At 42.1% G+C, this 17,601-nt stretch overlaps 1 long non-coding RNA gene across 1 annotated transcript; it reads right to left on the reverse strand.

Annotated features, from left to right (window-relative positions):
- Positions 1–6,850: 6,850 nt before the first annotated feature.
- On the reverse strand, positions 6,851–14,742 carry LOC122467427. Its single transcript, XR_006292960.1, has 2 exons — positions 14,646–14,742; positions 6,851–7,042 (listed from the first exon to the last, which is right to left on the reverse strand). It is a non-coding gene; the product is annotated as an uncharacterized LOC122467427 (long non-coding RNA).
- Between the last annotated feature and the right edge of the window lie 2,859 nt (positions 14,743–17,601).

A 17,601-nucleotide genomic window follows, 5' to 3' on the forward strand; every position in this document is an offset into this window, starting at 1 on the left:
CACACTTTCCTTACATAAACTTTCAAGTATTTTCAGCATCTTGGAGACAGTCTTTCGGATGCTAGTTGGCCACCTTTCCAGTGTTGTCCTCACTGAAATAAATTCCTTTCTTGTTCCACCACCCTCTCTCTCTGCCTCTGGATTTTGTCATCAGCAAGTGGCCAAGCCTGGTCTGTTCCCATCCTGTTTCCAATGAAATTAGACACTTGGGTATGGTTTCAAGCTAAAACAAAATACCTGGATACAGTTTTAGGCTGGAATAATCACTATATCTTTAATTACTTGCTATTTATGAACAACAGAGTAATTATAATAACTTATTCTGTTTCCAATGTAGGCCAACCATCCTGGTGAAGAGGGACTGAAAATGCAGTCCAAAACCTTAAAACAACCCTGTGAGGAGCTGGAAAGTTGGTGAGAACCCAAGAGAGAGAAATCCATGTAGGCAGCATCTGGAAGCTTCCACCAATATCATTTACTGCATGAATCTGGTCCTTGAGTGTCAGTGTACCTCGCCTGATCCAAAGTAGAGACTTTAATAAGAGATTCTGTCCCATCCCATAAAATCGAAACCTCATAGCGTTCTACCCAAAGTGAATTTACCTCACCTCACGCTTTAGGGCACTCCAAGGATCATTACGTGGGCTTAAAATAAATCCGTCTGGAAAACAGAAATCTGTCTCTGAGAAGCTATAATCACACAGATTTCTTTGCAAATCTGCATTACATGGGCACTCCAAAACACAGCAACCTATGTATTTATTTAAAGTTTTCTGAGGCTGATGCTACACCCAGGCACTTAACAAAAGTAAATACAGACCCTGGGGCACACACATTATTAGAGGTCTCCAAGAATGTGGGCAAATAATTTTTTAAGGAAAAGAAGTAGTTTACTGTTTTTTTTTAAATCAATAAACATAGGAGGAAACAAGTTCTATAAGGAATAATCAGAATATACTATAATAAACAGTATAAATTAACCCATTTTTGAACGAACTCTGTGGTATTCTTCCCCAAAACTTAAAACACCAGCCCAATCATGAGAAAGACCTCAGACAACCTCAAGTGGAGGAATATTCTACAAAATACCTAGTTATTATGCCTCAAAACTGTCAAGATCATGGAAAATTAGGGGAGGATGAGGAACCATTGAAAACAGGCAGGGCCCAGGAGACATGATAACTCATGGCAGTGCGTTCTCCTAAATGGGATCCTGGCACAGAAGGACACTAGGGGGAAAGCTATTGGAATCCAAATGAGGTCATGAGGTCAGTTAATAGCAATGAACCAATGTTAATTACTTAGTTTTCTTTTTAAGTTTATTTATTCATTTTGAGAGAGACAAAGAGAGAGAGCACCAAAGAAGGGCAGAGAGAGGGGGAGAGGGAATCCCAAGCAGGCTCCGCAATATCAGTGCAGAGCTTGATGTGGGGCTCGAACCCATGAGTTGTGAGATCATGACCTGAGCTGAAACCAAGAGTCAGACACTTAACGAACTGAGTCACCCAGGTGCCCCTAATTTCTTAGTTTGGATAAACTTACCCCACTTCTTGAAGACATCCCAGTAGGGGAAACTGGGTGGAGGGTGTTTGTGAACTCTGTATTATCTCTGCAATTTCTCTGTACATCTTTAATTATTCCAAATTTTAAAAAATGTATATAAAACACACTGAAATTTTAGGAATAAAAATATAATCATAGAAATTAAAATAAAACTGATGATATATAGATTGAAGACTCTACTCATAAAGAATGAGTTGGGGAAATATATAAAGCAAACACTGACAGAATTATTAAGAGAAAACATAGTGGGAGAATTTAACTCATCTGTATCCGAAATGAAGAGTTTAAGCAGACCAAAAAGTGATAAGAATAGTTTCACTTACAACATAGTCAACAACCTTAACTTAATTGAGAATATGTCTTCTTTTGTGGTATTAAAGGAACACCCAAGAAAGTCTCAAATATAGCATTAAATATTGTTTCATGGATATGTAACACCGTGCAACTTTTATCATCAACATTAAAATGTTATTTCTTGTTTTGTGTTTTCATTCCTACTGCTGGATAGTTTCCATCCTGTACAAACTACACTTGATTTAATAGATCTCCCATTCACGGTCGTTTAGATGGTTTCTCATTATTTTCCTATTTCTTGACCCTTGCATTAAATTAGAAATCTGCAAATCCATCTCGAGACATGGTATCTACAAAAGTATCTCCCCCGTGTGCACAAGTATGTACTTAACAGAATAAGTACCGCAACATTGTGATTTTCTCCTTCACTAGTGGTTGGCTCAGTGTCGTGGGAATTTTTGTTGCCACGTGGAGTCCCTGGCAGGAGTCACGGGCTACGGGCATGTCCTGGTATAGATGTGCTGGTGGATTCCAGACGTCAGCAGCTAGAGCCCTTGGTCAGTTATGCTCCATGTGAGCGAAGGCTTGTGAAGCACATTCCTGTGGCCGCCACAGGCACCATTTTTAGGATGCACCATACATCTTGAATTAATGGCTTTGTTGTGGCACATGTCCCCTGTGAGGCTATGTTTTGATACAATACATGGATTTGAGGACCAAGGGGTCAAAGCAGGAGTGGCCTTGTTCACCACCACTCCCAGGGATGCGCTAGGGAGTCTGTGTGTTCTTTCCATCCCAACGGTTCTAGGTTCGATGGGTCTAGAGGTCTTGGCTTCCACAGGGAAGATGTTTCCAAATAGGGGCACAGGAAGAGTTATGCTAAACTGTAAACTATGGCTGCTACCTGATCATCTGGGACAACTTGTGCCAGAACACCGGTAGGATCTTGGCCAGGCTTATTTTGCACAGGATATAAGTCAATAGGGGTTAACCAACTGAAGACTTCAAATAGAATGGATGATTTTCCATGAGCATATATGCTTCAAAACACTCAAAGCAACAATTCACAAAACTAAAGGAAAAATAAATTAACAACCAGGGTTGGAGATTTGCATGTACCCTTCTCAGGACCCGCTAGAGCAAGCAGAATATTAGATTACAGGAGAACTATCACAATTACTCGGTGTTCCTCTCTTAACACCCAACCCACTGCATGTGCAGACCACCCATCGTGGATCCTTTGCATCCCTGCCGTGGGAATCAAAGAGCATGTGGAGCTGGTCCCCAACCAAAGAGGAGCTTTGGCTGGTGCTTTTGTAGTGACTAATAAAGTCCTATGTCTCTGACCCAAGAGTCTTCTCCCAGCACCAATGAAACGGTTGGGGCTAACTTGCAAAAATGAAAATTAAATTCCAGACCCTACACAGTTCTGGACATAGGCCCAGAGCATTCATCTACTCAGACATTGCCATCCCAAATTTCAGACCCCACTCTTTCCCCATCAGGTGTCCACACCCCTGTGCCGTTCTCCTCTTGAATCTGGGCTGGCCCTGTGAGTCATTGCTGGCCAGTAAAATGTGGTGGCAGTGACACTATGTGTCTTCTGAGACTAGGTCAAAAGATACCTTGTAGTTGCTGCCCACGGGGGTTAGAACACCTGCTCTAGGGGACAAGAAGACCAACTACCTTTGAGAGGGCCCTAAGCCAGCCACGTGGAGTGGCTGAGTGGGGAAAGAGATGCCAGACCAGAGCCCATTGAAGCTTAGATGCCAGTCGTGTGAGTGGACAATCCTTCAAACGGTTCCGATGAATTCAGCCCCAGCCACCATGTGAGGGTAACTGTGTTAGAGAAACCCAATAAGAATGATGAGGCTGAGCCCGGTCCACTGTGAAAACCATCAGATGTCGTGGTAAAGTGTTGTTTTGAGTCACGGAGATCAGAGATTGTTTGTCACACAGCAATACATGGTAGGAGCAGGGAAGGAAGGAGGCAGGATTGGGAAGGGAGCTAAGCCAGGATGCACAGGTGAAGCCTAGTTCAGCCCAACTCCGCAGAGAGCTCTTAAGTGGAAACTGTTCTGTGATTCTCCAAATTGCCTCAAAACAAGGGAGCATGACTTTGGCATTCAACCTCCCCTACCCGAGAGGCAGTCATTGGCCAAGGGGTGGGTACTGAAGATAGTAAAAGTCCCAGTCAGGGCGTCAGATGCCCAAGGGCAATCTCCTGGGAGCAGATGGCACATGGCAGCCATTAGCCTCAGCACCTGTAGTAGCAGGGAATGGGCACAGCAACCACACAGTGAAAGGGAATCTGCCACCTTCCCTTGACATCACCTGATTCCCAGACACCAACAGCTCTTGTCCATGACATGGAAATAACACCTAATTCATCTTCCACTTCCACTCTTAACTGCCTTCCAATCTCCATGCAGCATCCATAATGATCTCTTGCACTGAATTTAGGCTGGGCCCTGGGATTTAAATCTTTCACTGGATTCCCATTGTCCTTAATGAATCCCAAACTCCTCACCCTGCATCACAAGAAGTTTAGTGGTCTGACCTTGCCGAACTCTTCATGCTCAGCCAACGCCTCCATCCCCCGCACTGGCCTTCTTGGGGCTCTCACTCTCCAGGCTCTGTGTTGGCTCCTCCTGTGCTCAAGGTTCCGTCCTTCCAGGAGGATTCTCCCTGGAATCCTTATCCCATGAGGGATAAGGGAGGGACAGAGTGAATGAACAGAAATATTTTCACTCTGCAGAAAAATTAAAATCTGTCTTAGGAAGCATGAATAATTGCCGTCAGCTTGGGTATTAGAAAAATCTTATTTCTGGGGCACCTGGGTGGCTCAGTCAGTTAAGCAGCCAACTTTGGCTCAGGTCATGATCTCATGGTTCATGAGTTCAAGTCCCACACTGGGCTCTGTGCTGACAGCTCAGAGCCTGGAGCTTGATTCAGATTCTGTGTCTCCCTCTCTCTCTGCCCCTCCCCTGCTTGCACTCTGTCTCTCTCTCTCTCTCAAAAATAAATAAACATTAATTTTTTTTTAATTTATAAAAAAAATCTTATTTCTGCATACAAACAGGCGCTATATATGATATATATATATATATATATATGAAATATTTAACAGCCAGTATAGCATAGGCAGCAGCCAATGAGAACGGAGTTCAGCTGGGGTCTAGAGCAGATCTTCAGGCCAGCTGGGCCCGGGAAGCAAGGCGGCAAGGCGGGGAGCAGTGGTGGGGAGAGAGGGGAGAGGCGACAAACCCCAGGGTGCCTCAAGACAACAGCCACTTTCCAAATGATCCAGATGTATTCCAGTATTCAGGGACCAATGGGTCCTGGCTTGAATACATCACCTGGAGTAGAGCGTCTTTAACAACTCTGAGGCCATAGCATACATCATTTGCTGCCCCACTTTCTTCAGTTTAACAGTATATTATGAGCATTTTCCCACATTGGGCACTTTCTGTGTTTATCTCTCTGCTTCCAGAAAAGATTGGAGGCTGTTTAGTTTTGAGCCAGAATAAGAGCGTGGAGGGACTCTTCAGGCTACAGAAAATTCTGAACAACCTGCTCCCTAACCGTGTGTTCTCCCTTTTATACGTCTGTTTGGTTCACTGCTGCACTTTACATCTTTCCATCGTGCCTGGAGTACTGGACACGGGAAATAAATACCCGTTGAATAAATGAAGAAAGAGGTCGACGCTAACGTAGTCAAAACAATAAGGGTGGGGAGAAGAACGAATTTGTACTTTTCATTTTACGATTACTTGCGTAAGTAACTCAAAGGACTATAAAAAGAACTAGGAGCTGCACGGAGGTATTCCCCGGCGGTCTGTCCTACAATTTTTCATCTGATCAACACACAAAAGGGCAGTGGTTTCCGGCTTTCTGCTTGAGTTCTGTGTAGATCTTGGTAGGAACGAAGATAATGTGTGTGTGTGTATCTTGGCACTTAAATAAACGCTCAGTCTAGGTAAAACTTGCCTCCTAGGAAATCCATAAGTTTATTTTTTATATTTTTTTTAAATGTGTATTTTTGGGGGGAGGGGAAACAGGGGAAGAGAGAGACAGAACACAGAATCTGAAGCAGGCTCCAGGCTCTGAGCTGTCAGCACAGAGCCCGACATGGGGCTTGAACCCAGAAGCCCTGAGATCATGACCTGAGCCGAAGTCGGATGCTTAACCAACGGAGCCACCCAGGTGCCCTGACTTTAAATAAAAATTTGAAAGAAAAAAAAACCTGTGAAATGTTTATTTTTAAAAATTTTAAGTTTGAAAGGAGCTATTTTTCTATTATTGTTCAAGAAAATGCCATATTTCTTCTACTATTAATAACTTGAGTTCTGTTTTCCCTAGAAAAGTATAGTTTTTCTATTAGATTTATGTGGGCTAGTCAAGTTTCTCCCCACTGTCCTTCTTTTTTTGGGGTTTTGTAGGACCCCACAGAGGGAACTGTAACTCAGTGGTCTCCACTTGGCCTTTGAAATTCATGAACTCCTAGGAAACCCAGACCCGATTCTGCCCTAAATGTTTATGCCGTGCTGTTGAGCACGGACCATTCCAGAGGGAACTTGAGACTCTGGGGAACCAGGGTTCCCTTCTGAAGCACGAGGCCTTTTATCCGACTCTGCAGTCCAGACTTGCCGGAGATGCGCACGTCTCGATTCATGTCCAGGCATTGTCAGGTTGTCTGCAAGAAACCTGCTGAGCTGAGCTAAAGTGTGAGCCCCACAAAAGTCAATATTTTCCACTCTTCCTTTGTCCTCAGTGTGTATAAAAGGGCTTTCTAGTATATACCCCTTTTATTGAGGGTGAGTGTTGGCAGAGAAAAGTGGCTTTCATCGTTTATCCTTCTGCGGAGAGTAGAAAGAAGAAGCACAGACAACTTGTTTTAGACTTCGGCAGATCCTTTCTTTAGATTATATTACTTTATTAAAAACCCTGAATGGAAACGCAGTGGCAGAAAAATAAAAGTACAGCCTATGCATACAGAGGTCACGTTTCTTGGAGCGCGTTAGTTTTAATTAACTTTGCCCTTGATAATGCGATGTGCAGTCCTCAGCTTCGATGCCAGATTCTCCCTCTGATAAGCAGAGGTAGTGAATCCGCCAAGAGGCTCATTACCATAGGCTTAAAGCCTTATGCAGTTCCTGGTACAGACAAGATGCTCAATAAACACCTGCGGAGAGAAATGAGAATTAAAAACCTGAGAACACCACAACTGTCATCTGTTTAAAAAAAAAAAAAAGGTAACTGAGTAAATGTGCAGGTCTAATTAGCTTTATTAAACAATCCATGAATGAGACAGCATTCCTTCTGCTAACTAGAAAGGGGGGTCCGCGGAGCTAAACGAAAGAAAGATTTCGTTTAGGCAGAGAGAGGGCGTAAAAAAGGGAAGAAAAGAATGTATTAGCATAGACTGCACTGTTTAGGCAAAGTTGCCCTCCTAAGGGGAGCAAAGGGGTCTCCCTTTCCTTTAAGGTCCTAACACCAACAAACGTCCTGTAATGACCAGGAAGTTCTGTGGACTGGTTGAAGGTTACATTTCCAAGGTTTGGAACTGCAGTTAGGTTAGATGTTAAGGCTTGGACTACTGATTTGGGGCCTTAACCCAAGTGACTCCTTTTGGGGCTGTGGTTTTCTTTCGAACGTGTCAAAAGACCTGAGTTCTAAGGCTGATTCAAATTTATTTCTCTAATCTGAGAAACAAATAGCACTGGATTGGATGATAACATCGGTTAACTTCAGTATTTTTCTGTGTGTCAGGGATGGGTTGCTGGCTTAAGCCTTTTATTTACGTATTTATTTGAACAAGGCTTTTGTGACAGCTCTGAGGCCGCCCTTGAAATAGTGTGCTAAATCAAAACACCTCTACACTTGAGACTCTTCCCTGGACAGAGTAAATATCTTTTCAGTTTATGGTTCATATAAGGAATAGGTTTTGTGTGTGTGTGTGTGTGTGTGTTTGATATAGTATTTTAAGCCAGTATTTTTCTAGACCTTTTAATTCTCTACTAAAATAATCCTGAACTCTGCGCAAATGATCGTCAATGGTATAGCATAGCTACTTTTCCTTTTTTTTTTTTTTAATGTTTATTTATTTATTGTGAAAGAGAGCACAAGCTGGGTGGGCAGAGAGAGAGGGAGAGAGAATCCCAAGCAGGCTCCAGGCTCAGCACAGAATCCGATGAGCGGCTTGATCTCCCGACTGAGAGATCATGACCTGAGCGGCCATCAAGAGTCAGACACGCAAATGACTGAACCACCCACGTACTCCTGCTTTTCGAATGATAGGGTTAGCTATATTAAATGATTACGTTGATTCCTTGCTTGAGTATTCTCAGATCCCTTATTTGCTAAGCAAGAACAGTCTAGCTGCTTGGAACCACACTGGGCAGGTCGAGGCCACCACTTACTCGAGGCCAGTATTTGTCTTTTCCCTTGAGGGATTAGGACCATGGGGGTGAGCACAGTCTAGCCCAGCCAGCTACTTTTCCTGCCACAATTGTTGTAACCTTTTTATGTTTTAAAGAATGGCAGGCTTAGGGGCACCTGGGTGGCTCAGTCAGTGAAGCATCGACTCTTGATTTCAGCTCAGGTCATGATCTCAGAGTTCGTGAGATCGAGCCCCTGCGTCAGGCTCCACCCTATCAGCCCAGAGCCTGCTTGGGATTCTCTCTCTCTCTCCCTCTCTCTCTCTCTCCCCCTCCCTCCCTCTCTCTGCTCCTCCCCCACTGGGCACGCAAGTGCGCACTCTCTCAAAAATAAGTAAACATTAAAAAAATTAAAAAATAAGAATTTCAGGCTTATAAAAAAGTACAAAAATAGTACAAAGAATTCCTACTGGCCATTCCCAGATTCCCGAAATGTTGACATTTACCACATTTATCATTTCCTCTCTACCTATATGAATGGATATGTTTGTGCCTGGGTTTTTTCCCTGAAAAATGTGACAGGAAGTTGTAAACGTGACATTCCTTTACCCTAAACCCTTTAGTGTGTATTTCCATAGTACAATAATCCAAAGTAAGGGATTCACATTTATCTAGCCTTCTTTTTTTTTTTTTAATTTTTTTAAATTTTTATTTATTTTTGAGAGAGACACAGAGCACGAGTTAGGGGAGGGGCAGAGAGAGAGGGAGACACAGAATCCGAAGCAGGCTACAGGCTCCAACCAGTCCACACAGAGCCAGATGCGGGGCTCGAACTCACAAACCGTGAGATCATGACCTGAGCCAAAGTCAGACGTTTAACTGACTGAGCCACCCGGGCGCCCCTCTTTTTGCTTTTTACATGAAAGGCAGCATACTGATTAGTTTCCCAAAGTTGTCATAACAAAGCACCACAAACCAAGTGGCTTGAAAAACGGACACTTTTTGTCTCACAGATCTTGAGGCTAAGAAGCCCAGGTCAAGGTGGTGGAGGGCTACACTCCCTATGAAGGCACTAGGGAAGGATATGATTCAGGCCTCTCTCCCAGCTCCTGGTGGCTTCCTGGCTTGTGGCCACAGAGTTCCAGTGTTCACACAGCATTCTCCTATGTGCACCTCAGTCCAAATTTTCTCATTTTCTAAGCCACGCCTTACTCTGGTATGACTTCATCTTTTTTTAATATTTAACTATTTTTGAGAGAGAGAGAGAGAGAGCAGGGAGGGGCAGATAGGGAGGGAGGAAGAGAATCCCAAGCAGGTTCCAAGATGTCAGTACAGAGCCTGATGTGGGGCTTGAACCCGTGAACTGTGAAATCATGACCTGAGCTGGAGTCGGATGCCTAAAGGACTGAACCAACCCAGGCGCCCATAGTATGACTTTATCTTAACCAAATGTAGCTGCGATGAGTATTTCCAAATACGGTCATGTTCTGCAGTTCTGGGGCTTAGGACTTCAACCCAGGAACTTTGGGAGGACACAAGTCAACCCATAACACATACTATGAATGTGTTTTTGTACTCGCTTTTTGTCACTTAATGATATAACCTGCAAATCGTTCCGTATCAGCTCATAGGAATCTTCTTCACTCTTTTTTGTTTTTTATTCACGGATGCAGTGTTGCATTGTGTAGATAGAACATAATTTACTCAACTGCTCTTCCAGAGAGCAGTTAAACGGTTTCAAATATTTTGCAGTTACACACAATGCTGCAGTGATAGGATTGTGTATGTGCACTTCACATTGCAGAAGAATATCTTCAAATTCCTAGAAGTAAAATTGATGGGTCAGAAAGTAGAAGCACGTGCACCTTTGTTAGACATTACCAAACTCCCCTCCAAAAAGTTGTAAAAAATCTTGATTTCCATTAGTGTGTATAGCATTATTTACCCATGGCATTTCCAATAGAACGAACCTATTGTCTAGCTTTTCTGTTTGTTTCTTTTTTTTTTTAAGGTTACTTCTTATTTTGAGAGACAGAGAGTGTGTGTGCAGATGTGAGCACAAGTGTGGGAAAAAGAGAGAGGGAGAGAATCCCAAGCAGGCTCCACACTGTCAGCACGGAGCCTGACGCAGGGCTCGAATTCACAAACTGCGAGATCATGACCTGAGCCAAAGTCAGAGGCCTAACCAACTGAGTCACCCAGGGGCCCCTGTTTTTGACAATTTGAAGGGAAAATGACACCTCCCTGTAGTTTTAATTTTTTTTTTCAACGTTTATTTATTTTTGGGACAGAGAGAGACAGAGCATGAACGGGGGAGGGGCAGAGAGAGAGGGAGACACAGAATCGGAAACAGGCTCCAGGCTCCAGGCTCCGAGCCATCAGCCCAGAGCCTGAGGCGGGGCTCGAACTCACGGACGGTGAGATCGTGACCTGGCTGAAGTCGGAGGCCTAACCGACTGAGCCACCCAGGCGCCCCTGTTTTTGACAATTTGAAGGTAAAATGACACCTCCCTGTAGTTTTAGATTACATTTCTCTAGTTATGAGTAAGGTTAGCAATCTCCTCCTTGGCCCGTTTTTCTTTCTTTCTTTTCTTTTTTTTAAATTTTTTTTAATGTTTATTTATTTTTGAGACAGAGAGAGACAGAGCATGAACAGGGGAGGGGCAGAGAGAGAGAGGGAGACACAGAATCCGAAACGGGCTCCAGGCTCTGAGCTGTCAGCACAGAGCCCGATGCGGGGCTCAAACTCATGGACCGTGAGATCATGACCTGAGCCGAAGTCGGACGCCCAGCCGACTGAGCCACCCAGGCACCCCCCCTTGGCCCATTTTTCTATATAATATTTGGTCTTTCTTCTTAAGCTTTTAAGAGTTTTAAAAAAATATGCTAGAAATATTATGTTTTTCCAGTTTTTCAGTTGCCTCCTCCCTCCCCCCAATTTTTTTTTTTTTCTTCCAAACAAGTAAATTTATTACCTTGCTGTTCTGGAAATGAGAAGTCTGTGGTGAGTCTCACTGGACTGAGTCACGGTGCCTGCGGACTGTGCTCTGGGGCAGGGTTTGTTTTCCGGACCTTTTCCAGCCCCTCCAGGCTGCTGAGTTCCTTGGCCCCTCCCCTCCTCCCATCCTTCACAGTACTTTCAAATCTCTCTGACTCCGATCTCTGTCCTTGCCTTTTGCATTTGTTCATGGTATGTTGCTTTCTGTTTTTAACCATTCTTCTGTTGCATCTGGTTTTGTTTGAGCTACAGTTACAAAGCTTTTTCCCTACACCCAGGTTATATTGGAATTCACCACTCCACCCTTCACCCATGTGGATAGTGTGTTCTCGTGTTTACATTTTTTTTTACATTCAGATCCCCAATCCATTTTAGGCTTAGTTTTACGTACGGTAGGAAATATTGACTTAATTTTATATATATTTTTCCCGATGACACCAAAAATTTATCTTTGATGCAGTGATTTGCGACACTACCTTAACAATATAGCAAACGTCCACATGAACTTGGGTGTGTTTCTGGACCCTCACCACTGGCCCGTTTGTCTGGTCATGTGCCAGGACCACAGTTTTTTTTTTTTTTTTTTTTTAATTTTTTTTTAACGTTTATTTATTTTTTGAGACAGAGAGAGACAGAGCATGAACGGGGGAGGGGCAGAGAGAGAGGAGACACAGAATTGGAAGCAGGCTCCAGGCTCTGAGCCATCAGCCCAGAGCCCGACGCGGGGCTCGAACCCACGGACCGCGAGATCGTGACCTGAGCTGAAGTCGGACGCTTAACCGACTGAGCCACCCAGGCGCCCCATGGACCACAGTTTTAATGACAGCTATGTCTGCTGTGTTGGTCCCTTTGTAGCTTCTTTTCCAGGGACTTCTTAGTCTGATATATTTGCTTTTCCACGTGGGTTTTTGCATCAACTTGTCCACCTCCATCAAAACCTTTACTGATATTTTTTTTTTTTAATTTTTTTTTTCAACGTTTTTTATTTATTTTTGGGACAGAGAGAGACAGAGCATGAACGGGGGAGGGGCAGAGAGAGAGGGAGACACAGAACCGGAAACAGGCTCCAGGCTCTGAGCCATCAGCCCAGAGCCTGACGCGGGGCTCGAACTCACGGACCGTGAGACGGTGACCTGGCTGAAGTCGGACGCTTAACCGACTGCGCCACCCAGGCGCCCCTGATATTTTTTAATTGGGATTGCGTTCAGTTAGAGCAGACATCATTATGATGTTAAGCACTCCATCTAAGAACAAGGGATGTCTCTTCATTTGTTCAAAGCCACTATTGTGTTTTACAGGAGTGTTGTGAAGTTATTCTCATATAGGTTTTGCACATTTTCCTCTAAAGTTTATTCTTTGTTTTTGCCCATGGAGTTTTCTCTACCCGTGCAGCCTCTAACTGTATGTTATTTTATTTCTGGATCTTTGCTGAATTTATTATTTTAGTTTTATCAGTGATTCCAAGGGTTTTCCAGGTGTACTATTGTTTCCTCTGCAATAAAAATAGTTTTATTTTTAAAATTTTTAGCCACTTATTGACGTCTCTGTCTAACTAGAGTAGCTAATATGTCCACCGTATAACGTGGGATAATTGTGTACACAGAGGGCATTTTTGCCTTCTTTTGAATCTAGTAGAAATGCCTGTAGTATTTCCCCATTGAGTAAGATCTTGGCTTTGGTTGTATGCATATATACTAAAAAAAAAAAAAAAAAATTCTATTCTCTTGAGTGTTTCCATCAGGTATGGGTGCTTTACTTAATTATTGACAAATTTGGATTTAAATCTACCGTGTCTTATGAGCATTTTCCTGCTTGCTACATGTTTTTTCCTTTTTTTTTGGTATGGATTATGTTTTATTATTTCATTTCCTCTTTTATTATTTTGATAGTTATACAATATTTAATTTCTTCTTGATTTCCCTAGACATTGCAAAGACATCCCTGCCTTATTACACTGTAATAAAAATGAGTACTTTCACTTCTTGTAAAATGAAAGGGCCTGAGAGTACTTTCACTATCTGAGCTTCCTGACTGATACATCACTACTGTCAGGCATCATTGCTGGATACACACTGTATGTTAACGTCAGAAGACTATTATTGATGGTTTATAGAATCAGCGTTTATGTTCTGTTTTATTTGTACAATCAACATTCATTTAAATTTACCCCACATTTTAACACTTTTTGGGGTTTTTTCCTTCCTGTATATCCAAGTTTCCATTACAAGAATGTGGTAGGGTCTCCTCCCTAAGGAGAAAAGAAAAAGAGAGAAAAGAAAAAAAAAAAACCAACAACTTCAAGGTAACCTGGCTATGTGCCTACGTGACAACATCCCTCATGACCTTGTAAACCGAGACTACTTAATCAGACTACATGTTTGTGTGTGTTACCATATATGGGAGACAAAGAAAGAGAAAATGTATTAAAAAACTATGCTACGGGATGTTCGGGACTCAGTTCTTTGGGTACAAACCCAAAAGAATAAAAGCTGCTTCCTGGAAAGAAAAGCCTCAGTGTCACCACATTCTGTGTGAGAATCCTGCTCCAAGAAAACCAAGGACCCAGATCTGTCACAAACAGAGCAAGAGGCATGTACAAAATTCTAAACAAAGTTGACCAAAACAGATCAGACAATATATTAAAGAGATAAGACATCATGAGTAAGGAGGGTTTATCCTAGAAATGCAAGGTTATTTCAACATTCAAAAATCAGTCAGGGTAGCTCACTGCTCACAAACTAGAAAAAAACCCATATGATCATCTCTCTCAGTAGATTAAAAATACACACACTTAACAAAATCAAACATCCTGGTTCCAAAAATTCCCAAATTAAAAAATGGACAACTCCTACAAAGTAGGAAGTCAAAGGAACTTCCTCAACCTTGTAAAGGGCATCTGTGAAAGACCCACAGCTAACGTCACAGCTAATATTGAGGGACCAGATGCTTCTCCCTGAAATGCAGAACCAGACAAGGAAGATGGCCCTTACCACTTCCATCCAACATTCTGCTGGGAGTAGGGTTTCTCAACCTTGGCAACATTGACATTTTCGCCTGGGTAATTCTTTGGTTTGGAGGCTGTCCTGTGCACTAGAAGGTATTTAGCAGCATCCCTGATCTCTACCCATTAGATGCTGGTAGAAATCCCCTCTCCCGAATCGTGACAGCCAAAAATGTCTCCCTGGGACAAAAGTGCCCCTTGACGGAGAACCAATGGACTGGGCTCTGGCCGGTGTAAGCAGGCAGGAAAAAGAAAGCAAAGACACCCAGACTGAAAAGCGGGAAGCAATGCTGCCTTGATTTGCAGATGTGGGGACCCACTTGGATGCCCAGAATTGGTATAAAGATTAAAGTGAAAACATTCAAGCTAAAGAAGACGCAGGAACAAATCTTATCTGAACTCTCCTTACCTGAAAACAGAGCCTCCAGAAAATACGGCCACCATTAAGCACTCCTCTGAGGGAGTTTCCTAAGAATGCAGCTGCCAGGGAAACAGACTGCCCCAATTCCCATGAGCATCACAAAGCCCAGTAAACTTTCCCATAAAGCCCCAAACTCCCCGCCCTACTTCATTAGGTTTGGTATATGAACCTTTCATCTCTAGCTGTTTAGTGAATTACGCACTACTGAGTACTTCTGCGTGTACAGACAACACATGAAAACAAGCCTTATTTTTCCTCCTGTTAATCTATTAAAAAAAAATTAATGTTTATTTATTTTTGAGAGACAGAGCATGAGTGGGGAAGGGGCACAGAGAAAGAGGGAGACACAGAATCCGAAGCAAGCTCCTGGTTCTGAGCTGTCGGCACCGAGCCTGAAGCTGGGGCTGGAACTCACAAACCGTGAGATCATGACTTGAACTGAAGTTGGATCCTTAACTGACCTAGACACCCAGGCACCACCCTCCTGTTAATCTATTGTTAATTGCAGCCCCCCCCCCCCCCCCCCCCCCCCCCCCCACACTCATTGGACCCAAGTTGGAAGAAGAAAAGCTTTCTTCCTAAAACAGACAACGTGGCTATCTGCAGAACTTCACAGGGAATGTACAAAAGCTATTAGAACTATTTTTTTCTTTTTTTAATTTTTATTTAAATTCCATATAGTTAACATAAATTGTAATATTAGTTTCAGGTGTACAATTTAGTGAATCATCACTTACATACAACACCTGTGTTCATCACAACTGCATTCCTTAATCCCCATCACCTATTTAACCCATCCAACCACCCACCTCCCCTCCAATTATATTCCCATATATTAACAGAAATGGAAATTGTAAAAATTATTTACAGTATCATAAAAAATGGTAATACTTACGTTGGGATTTGAAATTTGACAAAAGTTGTAAAAAGACTCATCTCAATAATACAAAACATTGATGAGAGAAATTACAGAAGACCTAAATAAATGTTAATGGATCAAAAGAGTTAATATTTTTAAGATGTCAATTCTCCTTCAAATAGATCTGAAATTCAACATAATTTCAATCAAAATCCAAGCAGGGTATTTTATTCTTTTTTGGTAGAAAATGACAAGATGATTTTAAGATTCATGTGGAAATACAAAAGATCTAGAATACATTAAACAATTTTGACAAAGAACAAAGTTTTGGGGCTTACATTATCTGATTTTATAACTTATTTATAAAACCACAGTAATCAAAACAATACAATATTCGTATAAAGTTAGACAAATAGCTCAATGAAACAGAAAGTCCAAAAATAAACCATACATCTATGCACAACTGATTTTGACTCAGGTACAAAAGCATGAATGCAGTGGAGAAAATAGCTTATCAAGAAATGATGCTGGAGCATTTGGATATCTACATGCAAAAGACAAACTTAGGGCCCTATCCTTACCATATACAAAAATTAACTCAAAATTGATCCTAAAACTAAGGATAAAGCCTAAAACTATAACATTTCTAAAAGAAATCATAGGAGAAAATATTTGTGACCTTAAAGCTGAAGAACCTACTAAATACTGAACTTGTATACCACCATTTAAAATTTTTATTTTCATTTAAAAAAATGTTTATTTATTTTGAGAGAGAGAGGGAGAGCAGGAGCAAAGGAGGGACAGAGAAACAGGGAGAGAGAGAATCCTAACCAGGTTCCACAGTTAGCACACAGCTCCATCCATGCAGGGATTGAACCCACAAAATGTGAGATCACGACCTGAGCCAAAACCAAGAGCCCAACTGACTGAGCCACCCAGGTGCCCCTTTATACCACCTTTTGTATGGCAAAGGTGATTGGTTTTATCTGTTTTATCACGCCATTATGTGATTCTAAATCTTCTTAGCATTCACTGTCACTTACTTGGTGAGGACAATAACTTTATCTTCAATACTGAGTTGAGCTCACACTCCCAAGTAAAGGTGTTACCATTTCTTCAGTTTGTTAGGCCAACCATTTGTGATAATGATGTGATTATGGATCAGAGATTTGAGTCTAGGAAGTGGGGTTTTGGCTCAAGGTATGCATGTGCTCAAGGTAATTCTTTAGAACCTGTGTGCTGGTTGGATCCTATTAACAGCTGCTATAACAAATGGGGATGAATGAATGGATGGATGAAAGGAAGACTGGAGAGGATGGTGGTCCATATATGTACATATACCCTGTCACTGGATTTAGTAGAAAAGTCCTAAACATGTGTGGTTTCCAGTTTCAACTGACACCACTAGTTACTATGTTGCCTTGGACTGGTCAGATAACTTCCCTTGAACCTGGTTGCTTATTTGTGTAAATGAGATAATATTGCTCACTTTTTCTACTATGTTCTTCTGTGAGCGTAAAATGATCCAACGTAGAATAAGACAAAGCTTTTTTAATTGTAAAGGAATAGGGGTGGGGAGGGGGAGAATCAGTCCACTGTTGCCCCCACGGTACGATAATGAACACCTCTAAAATGACAGAATTTTAGTGAGAATCTAGGAGGAAATACATTTATATATGCTTTGTAAATTGAATAAGAACCTTCACCTCCTAGGTAAGATTAATTTTGATAATACCTCTAGAGCCCATGATAAAGGGCTCAACAAACGTCAGCTACTATTTCTACTATTAAGGTGGGTTTTTTTGTTCGTTTGTTTTAACAGGAGAATGAAACTTGAAAAGTTTCAGTGACTCACATCAGTACCTCACATCTAGTAAGTGGTGGATAGTAGTTTCCAAAGTCCAAGTCCAGTCTGACTCCAAAATGGAGCCCGTACTCTAATCATTAGGTTACAAGGAAGTCCCTTTAACTTTAAAATTGTTTTCCACTTAGCTCCGGAATGGGATGTGTTCTACAGGATAAAACACAAAGATGGGGCTGAAATCATTGGAAATGAAGGTTTTTATACATTCGGTGGTTCATCCT

The sequence above is a fragment of the Prionailurus bengalensis genome, chromosome B1 (assembly GCF_016509475.1).
Source record: "Prionailurus bengalensis isolate Pbe53 chromosome B1, Fcat_Pben_1.1_paternal_pri, whole genome shotgun sequence".
NCBI lineage: Eukaryota > Metazoa > Chordata > Mammalia > Carnivora > Felidae > Prionailurus > Prionailurus bengalensis.